Raw genomic sequence first — 9,816 nt, forward strand, 5'->3', positions numbered from 1 at the left:
TTTTTCTCATAAAGGATGAAGGCACAATAGTGTATAAATGCGTAATAAGTATAATAATAATAATAAAAAGGAAGGTCCAATCGGACGGTCTTATCCGGTGGGTAAATCCCTAACGGGTAACCCCCATCGGAAGGTGCGCGCAGTTGTATGTTAATTATAAATTTTTTTTTTTTGACAAATAAACTGCGGATACATTTAAAAAAAAAAAACAATAACCAGACGTTCGGTGGCGCTTTAGTGTTATATTTGTTTGCTTTACTGTCCGGTACCGAAACAGGCTGCTGTATACCAATGCATTTCATGATCCGCCCATAAACCAAGCGCAAAACCTAACAATTAGTGCACACCCTGGAAATGACCCGTGGGAATTGGCAGTGGAGTGCTGGCAGAAGACAAAAATTTTACGTCCAGTCGTCCGAACCCCGTGAAAGACAGTCAGCAAACGATAGATACTATGTCAGATAGTATGTTAGTACGTTCTACCCCCCAAACACAGTGTTCTAGTGACTTTGACACTCCCGCAGGATATTTCGGACGTCTTCCAGCAACCAGATACAGAGTTGGAATGGTGATGCTTACGTTTGTTACAGGTGCTCATGGTTCTGAATCTGGAGAATAAAACGTATTTCGTATGATTTTGTTCCTCCAAATAGCCAATCTTCGACGAACATACGAATTGTTTGTTTGCTCTTGTCGGTTTATCGTATCACATTATACCAAGTTGAAATGTTTACTGTACAAATAGAAAATGAAACCGTTGTCGGAGAAGAATTTTCTTTTTTATTGTTTTTAAAATTTTATAATGCTGAAGTAGTTACTTCTAGATAGTGATCATAGATTCTGGAATTGCTGCAGACTCTTATATCACAATTTACTACATTTAATATAAGACTGTCGTGCAGCGTATCGAGCTCGCCAGGCTTCGGTGGGCTGGCCATTTTGCACGCATGGAAACGGATGACCCAGCCCGTAAAGTGGAACGGATGACCCAGCCCGTGAACTTTGCCGTATGGCAGTCGCAGGCCCTGGGGCCTACCATTAGTTTTTTTGCTAAGGAAACAACAAACATTGCGCAAAACTGCGCTCTTTACACATGAATATCAGCAGCGCGCCGGAACAATAATATTTTTTTGTGAATTAGACAAAGCAGGTTTCTTGAATAGAGTAATGTACCGTTCAATACTCAAAAGCGTGTTAACTAAACTCAACTGTTTTATTCAATTCATACCTCCCTCTATTGTTACCAATTTTGCATCAAAAGCATTAATCGGATTAATGTGACTGTTCACGCATTCGTCGATTATTTGTGCCTTGGTCATCTCATACAACTCAGAATACTACAAACCTCTGTATACGAAGGTATACAAATAACATGCAGCTAAAATAGGTCTCTCATAATAAGTATAGACTTAACAGAAGCAAATACCATTAATAAACCAACAATCATCTCAAACAATGGGATTGTTGGATTTTGAGATAGGCAGAACACACCCTTATGGGAAATTGAGATAGGTAGAACTCACCCTTAAACTGAGACTCAGGCAGAAAACCCATTACCAAATTTCCAGTTGGAATTTTGTTTAATTCAACGAGAACTATAAGAGAAAACATATCAATCGATAGCGGAGCGCCTACGTGTTAATAATTAGAACATCACGGAAATTACAAATAAATTGAGTTAGAATTCCAATCCATACGTACTAAGTCCGTGCTTCAATCTTTTGGTGAGCATTGCTCTTAACGGGAAATTCGATCCCGTTGAGAGTGACAAGACATTAGTAAGAAATCCGCAGTTAGCAAGGCGGAGGTTCGATTCGGGATGCCAGCCTTTTTCAAGGCTTTTGCTCGGGAAAAGGTCTCACTCATACAGTTTACCCACTCATACAGTCCACGAGACGGAGTAAGCCGTATACCATACAGGGAGAAATCACCTTTGTGATTTTCTGACGATTGAACTAACTGGCACACACCCAGCAGCCATCGTGTATATTGAAAAAACACGTCATCCGGTAAAATCGAAAGCCACCATCTACTGCGCTACGAGAGGGATAGATGGAAGAGGCGACCGCCTAGAGGAATGCTGGGACCCATCCCCCATTTTCCTATTTCATCTATTCAGCTATGGCCGGCTCAACTCAACCCGCTGCGAAACCAGCTAGTTGTACTGACAGTTGTTTCGCAACCACATGGCAACCACGTTGTACTAACGCATAGTTGAAGAGATGCGTTCGTGAAAGGAACAGCAGCAAAGGAGAGTGTCTGGAATGCTCTTCCTGTTAGTTTATGCTACAGTCATCGCTTAACATCTGATCCGGCAACATAAACTTTGGCCAGTGAGGAACGGGTTTAATATCAAACATGCACATAATAGATTAGCATTTGGCTTGTTCAATTAGCCAGCAGTCCTATCTCTCTCTCCCTCTCTCACTCTCTCTCACACATACACACACTTACTCTCTCGATCTCTCTCTCTATCTATCTATCTATCTATTAATCTCTCTATTTATTTTACCTTTAACCACCAACTCATGTTAATTAGTTTTCTCTTACTTTGTTTCAGACAACTATGCTCAAGCACATTAATGTTATTATTTCTGGCGCAATGTTGGAGGATTGAAACAAACACTTGCTAAAGGTTTTCCGTTCTTCGGCTTTCCTAACACTCATACAAGAATGATTGGTACAACACTCCCAGGCATATTTGCTGGCATGTTTGCGATCCTCCATTATAGCTGCAAGTATTCAGCTGTATCGTACAAGGCTAACCTACACACAAAAGCTACAAGCTCCGTTGAATGAGTCTGAATGAATAGAATGAGCTGGAACACATTGCTCTTGCCTCGGTTCACGGGCCGCTATAACATATATTTCGATATTTATGGTAAGGCTCATCCGGTGTTGTGGCGTGCGTTTTAGCGAGACCATTCGCTTCGTTCACCGTTCACCATACGTTTCGTAGCATTTTAGCTCTATAGAAGTAGCCAGATTCAAAACTCTAGTGCTCAGCATATTTGATAGGTTCTCGTACTACCATTCCTTCGAAACCGAACCAACCGACCAACCGTTCATGCATTCATAAGGCATTTGGATGAAATATTTATCTTAAAAAATCAACAAATTTTCATTATCATAGTTTTCATTACAATCAAACCAACCAAAGCGGAAAGCACTCTGGAGAGGCTGACTGTAAGTTTTGAAGATGGTGGCACAAAATTATCTCTGTGAGCCCAAGAACATTACAGACTGTAGTATTGGTTTTTTAGCCATTTGCACCATATGTTCTGACGATTGTAGCTCACTCTTCAATCCTACAAACGCCTGCTATTCGCTGTGAACAACGCGTGCACAAGACGAATCAAAGTGATTGAAGACGCAATGGCAAATTCGGTGGAGAACGTTCTAAATGATACGCAATTACCCAAAACCGCATCACGCTAATAATTTACGTGTGCAGCAAGCTTTGTTATTTATTTTTATAGGGGAAGGTAGGTAAAGACGGACACTGCGGGTAAGATGGACACTTCTCAAAAATACATAATAAAAGTAATTATAAAATAATTTAAAAATGTAGCATTCAAGTTAAAGGTATAAAAACACATTTGAGACACTCCGTCCACATGACAACCTTTAAATTTGTCAAATTTGGCCGCAAACAAAAAAAGTAATCCAAGTAACGTAGTGGATGTAATTTTGCTGCTTCAGATGTTAAGCTCTAATTCTTGCATAGTTTATATTTCCGGTGGATTTTCGAATTGAACGTGTTAGCTTGACTATCGAGCATAAAACTGGCGAATGAACGGTAATTAAAACAACAAAATAATTAGTTTTATATCGTTTTAAGTATCACAGCACCAAAGCGGGAAAGACGGACACTCTGTTGTGGGGAAAGATGGACACGCAAGTTTTACATTGATTTTGTGTTGCTGTTGCTTATTGATTAACAGATGCCAACAAATTACATTCGTAAGAGTAATCGGAAGTTATGGACCAACCAGCAGCTAGAAAAGGCAATAATATCTGCGAGGAATGGAACTCCGGTGAAAACAGCAGCATTGAATTATTCGGTTCCTCGCACGACTCTGATAAGGCATCTTAAGCAAACCAACATCTTGCCACGGCTGGGACCAATTGATTCTGTGTTTAGTATACAACAAGAAGAAGAACTGGTAGCACACCTTTTAGAACTCGAAAAGAGGTTCTACGGAATCACAAAGATCGATGTTCGAAAACTAGCGTTTGACTTGGCGGAAAAAAATAGTTTGCAGCACCCTTTTAACAAGGTCACTAAACTTGCTGGGGTAGCGTGGCTTAGCAATTTTATAAAACGAAACCCTAAGCTGTCCTTCAGGATGCCTGAAGCAACCTCTGCTGCTAGAGCTAGGGGATTCAATAAGGTATCGGTTTCTGCATTCTTTAATTTATTGGAAGCAGCGCTGAACTCCTCTAAAATCACGGCAGATCGTATTTTCAACGCAGATGAGACTGGAATATGTACTGTGAGCATTTGGTTATATTTTTTGTGTTGTGAAAAACAAAATATAGAATTCCTTTATTTTACAGGTTCCCCCTAAGAAACGAAAGATAGCAGCAATGAAAGGAAAAAAGCAGGTCGGTGGAATTACCTCCGCTGAGCGTGGGGTATCGACTACAGCAGTAATGTGCATGTCAGCAGCAGGACAACACCTTCCTCCGTTTTTAATTTTTGCTCGTATGCGAATGCATGACGCTTTGAAGAAAGGAGCACCATGTGGAAGCAAATTTGCATGTAATTCTTCCGGTTATATGACTGTGGAAATCTTCAATGACTGGTTTGATCATTTCTTGGATAATGTGCAGCCATCCGAAGATAAACCGGCCTTGCTCATTGTTGACGGACATTCTTCCCATACGAAGAACCTAGCATTTACTGAGAAAGCCAGGGCTAATTTCGTCACTGTCTTAGTATTACCTCCGCATTGCAGTAACAAAATGCAACCACTGGACGTGTCTTTTATGGCACCCTTCAAGTCTTATTATTCTTCTGAAGTGGAGAAATTCTTACAGCAAAACCCTGGGAAAGTTGTAGGTCAATATGACATTGCAGATTTGATGAAACCTGCTTTTATTAAGGCAGCTACCATGAGTGTAGCCGTCAATGGGTTCAAAAAGGCCGGAATCTGGCCATACAATCCTAACATTTTTGACGACGATGCGTTTGCACCATCAGAGGTAACCGATCAATTAGTTGGTGCATGCATAGATGAAATACCTTTGCAAGTTGAAGAAGCTTCGATTGCATTAAATCTATTTGAAGATAAAGAGACTCAAGTTTCCTCCGAAGATTTCGTAGGTTGCAGTTCTGCAAATTCAACTCCTGTTACTGAAAAATCGATGTTTCAAGTGTCACCAACAGCAATACTACCATTGCCTAAGATGGTAGCCCCAAGATCCAACAAACGAAAACGTCAAGCAGAGAAAGCAGCTGACATTACCTCTAATCAGTACGTTATTAGTTTGAAAAAAGCCAAAGCCAACCAAAATATTCAAACTATGAAAAAAGAACGAAAGCTATCTTGCAAGAAGACGAATCAAAAGCAGTCCAAGACCGACACGATGTGTGACACCCTATGTGAAACATGTGGTTTCCAATTTTCCAATTCAGACCAAGGGACAGGATGGACTATGTGTTCGAAATGCTTCTCTTGGTTCCACTCAGAATGCTTTAACATCGTTAAAATATTCTGCAGAAACTGTTCTTATATCCTTTCTTCTTAAAATATTGTGTTCATTGATTGTTACCTGATTTTTGCAATGAATTAAATGATGTTTGTTAAAAATGTGTTCTTTTTTTTCATTAGGTTTTCGTTGATGAAATTTGTTTTTATTGTTATAAATTACTTTTTTTGTAAAAGGAGTGAAGAAAACAACAGATAATGTTAAAGTACTGTAAAACTCTTCAATTTCCAACGTTTTCTATAGGTGTCCATCTTACCCTTCATGGTGTCCATCTTTCCCATATCAGGTGTCCGTCTTACCCGATCATTTCAAAACTGCACGAAAAAAACCATGTTTTTCATTCATGAAAAAACGCAAAAATCGATGGAAACTTAAAAGTTTCAACACATTTTCTGTTAAAACATGAGTGTAAGATAATGTATGCACATTTTCATGGCCGTTGCACTTATATATCCATAGATTTTTACCATTTTCCTTAACGTGTCCGTCTTTACCTACCTTCCCCTACAGGTTTACCTTTAAAGCATCAATAACAGCGCACCACAGTCCAGTGTTATCGATACGATGAAATTGTATTGGACTTCACTATTGTACTTAAAGATAGCGTTTAGTTTTACGGAAAGAATTTGTACATCTTCGGGAAAAATATTAACTATATGAGAAATTGGCATAATTAATTAGGCGTTATACTGTCAAATAATGAAAATTAAGAGAAGATTCGTTGTCTTAAAATCTAATTGATTAAATCGATTTTTTTTCCAGTATTACAATTATACATCCTTATAGAGTAAAATCATGATAAGTCACATTATCGATTAGGTTTTTTATCTTTAGAGAAATTATTTCCTGGGTATCAAACAGTGTTCAGGCACGTGGGAGATGGAAACCCTGTCAGTTAGATCGTGATTCACAAAACACGAAGTTCGTTTGTTAAGCTAGGAGCTTTCGGGCAGGATCAATTCGCTCGTAAGTATAAGTGGGTTACGAGAAATAAACTTTCTTCTAGTTTTTGTAACCAGAAATAACATTTGGTAAATATCGATCGCTAAGAAAATTACACCGCAACGGGAAAAATAATCATTTATGAATCCGCATCATCATCACCATTATCGTTTAAACATCTAGGGATACAAAAATACAATAACCGTGAAAAGAAGCCGTCAATTAAGGAACTGTAAGCGCTCCTTGCAAAATTTCGTAAAATGCAAAATCTAAGGCCTTTTTTAAATATCAGGCGCTAACACCGAAAATTGCTCCAGCTTACAGAAATTACTTCAACTTAAATAAATTACTAATATACTTTAGGAAATTACTCCACGGAAAGTTCACGAGTCCTGCATGTTTGTGAGATTTATCAATAGGTCAAGCCATTTTTTCTACCATGTCAAAACTCAACTTTTATCTTTGTTATCTTATAGAATCTCTCATAAATTCATGATCGATGTCATATCAATCACTTTTTTTTTTTTTTAATAGCATAACGAATGTGTACTATTTTGACCGTTTCCGTTTCTCACTTAATGCAATGCTTTCTCTAGTTGCTGGATGATTTATATCTTTGGAGTACCTTTTTATGATATTTAACAATATCTATTCATTATCAGTTCATACAACGCCTACCACAACTACATGGACAGTCGTTTTTCTCGATTTGCGGAAAATCCGTAAAAGGGAGATAAAACAGTCAATGCAGAATACTATTTCACATCTTTGTACATATTTTATCAGTTTTTTAAAACACTTTGACACGACTTATCACGAAAAAACATATTTATGGGTGTACCATTACTATAAAGACATTTCAAAAAACATTTTTCTTGTGCTAACTAACACATTTTGAAAATATGAATAACATATTCTAAAAAGTTTTTACAAAAACATATTTTTTAACGCCTTTCCCTACTTTATTACTTCTGCTTATTCTGCATCACGCCATAATATACAAAGTTGCTAAAGCTAGTAGAGTACCCCGACACCGGACAGTTTTTCTTTGTAATACCCGGCCGGCCAAATACAAGTTTTCAAATTGGTTTTCTATTGAACAAAGCTCTTGATTAATCTGTTTATGCTAAAATCATCATCCAGAAGTTGTGGCCTAACGGTACATACACTGTTGCATGAAACGTGCACGGTACCAACGATGGTCATCTATTTTCCATTTCTTACCCTTCATCCTCTTCTGCACGGCTTTCATAGGGCCTACAATGGCTGTGATTTGTCTGCAATCTCCATCGTCTATAACTGATGCACCCAGGAAGAATAACACATACCACAAGTGAGCAAGACACTGATCATTATCTAAGCAGTACTTACGCCCTTTACCCTCTTTCCTTTTGCAAGATGCTCCGATCCCTCCGAAGACGCTCCCAAAATTGACAACTGCTTATTTGCCAGATAGACTGCAGTACGCAGTATATCTGTAGAAATCAACTTCCGTCCCGTCAACAGCAGATATAGTGATGCCGTAAGCCAATCTTCGTGGCTGAATCCAGAGGCACATAAATCTTCTACATCGAAAGCGCCTTTTCTTGTTTTCACTGAGTGGTAGGGATGTTGATGGCTACATGTTCGTTATATGCGAGGCAAATTTCATAATTACAACGCCATTGTGTATCGCTGGTACGCTTGTAGATTCGCATGGCTGAATACTTAGCGAAAAAATTTCATCTGGAAGCTTCTATGGGGTTTTCAAGTCTGTCATCGAGCCACAACACCCAATCGAAGATGGATTGTATGCAGAGCAGAGTATTGAATGTAATATCTGTATTATGTCAGTTCAATATACATCTGTCACCTCATTTGTGTTACATTTCAAAAGAGGTCACATTTTAACGTTTAGTTCGGTATGTGCGTCGAAACTATTTAAAAGTTCACCTTCCTTTATTTTAGAACGTTTGGCTATAAGCATATCTTGTTTACCATACCAACCAGCCTCACCCAGTACATCAAACTTTCGCAAAGACGAATTTCATTTTCCAATAGAGCCACAAATCATGCGCTGAGAACGACTCTCGTCCCATTAGTTGAAATGATTTAGCTTACAGTTCACTACCACAGCAGCAAAGGCAGAGTAAAATTTCAACGTCCCAAAGGATACTGTAAATTTGTTACTCGCTGTTTTGCCTGCGCATTTACGCACCATGCTCTGGGTATGTAAGAGGGTTTGAAGGCAGCGTTATATAAATTATGCTTTATTAAAATAACGCGAAGGAGTGTTTAAAATGGGACAGGAAAAGCATGACAAAAAATGCAAATATTAGAACAGAATTTCAAAGGCGAATGAAAAAAGGCAACACAGCAAAAAATAAGCCAAAAGACAGGCTTGTATTTAAATTTTTGTTACATCGTGTAAGGATAGTGAAAATGAGCTTAGAAAAAGGTTTCCTTTTTTATTTACTGCTGCGATTACGTGGAGAGGCGAGAGGATAAAATATGTGATCAATTAGTCGTTCCGTGGAATCCCAATCATTTGTATACCCTTATGATCCCTTCGAATTGTGCAATGAAACCTTCTGTGTGAACGATGATACCTAGCAGTGGGGTAGTCGGTCAAGAGGATAAAAAAGTTGTATAAAAATGTACGCAGTTAATGTTTCACAACATGCTTTGCATCGGTTAAAACTATTATAAAATGTTTTGCCTGAAATCAGGGGAGTTGTTTTTTCTTTACAGGGTCAGCTCAAATGTGAAGGCCTTGTTTGATCCCTGGAATCCCAATTCAATGTTGGCAAATGTATGAGTAACGTTTAACAAGCAACCAATGACAGGTCATTCTTGTTTCCATCGTTATTGTTGAAATGTTTTTACATGATTGAATTATTTGCTATGAAATTTGCTGTTGTACTTCATACAACTGTATGTTTGAGAGTTGTATGAAATTTGGATTGGAATCAATTCCGGATTGTATGTTCGGAATCAGTTTCAGGAATTGGAGTCGGATTCGGTTCTTAAATCAGAATACACGGTTTTCCAAGCCACTTCTTAAATTTTAAGATAAAAATAGAAATTTTAACCACGTTAAACGAATGCTGAAGGCTACACGGATGATTTCAAGTCTGAAAAGCCAGTTCAATACAATCGTAACCACGGAAGAAGGTTATA

Source organism: Anopheles arabiensis, chromosome 3, assembly GCF_016920715.1.
Source record: "Anopheles arabiensis isolate DONGOLA chromosome 3, AaraD3, whole genome shotgun sequence".
Lineage (NCBI taxonomy): Eukaryota > Metazoa > Arthropoda > Insecta > Diptera > Culicidae > Anopheles > Anopheles arabiensis.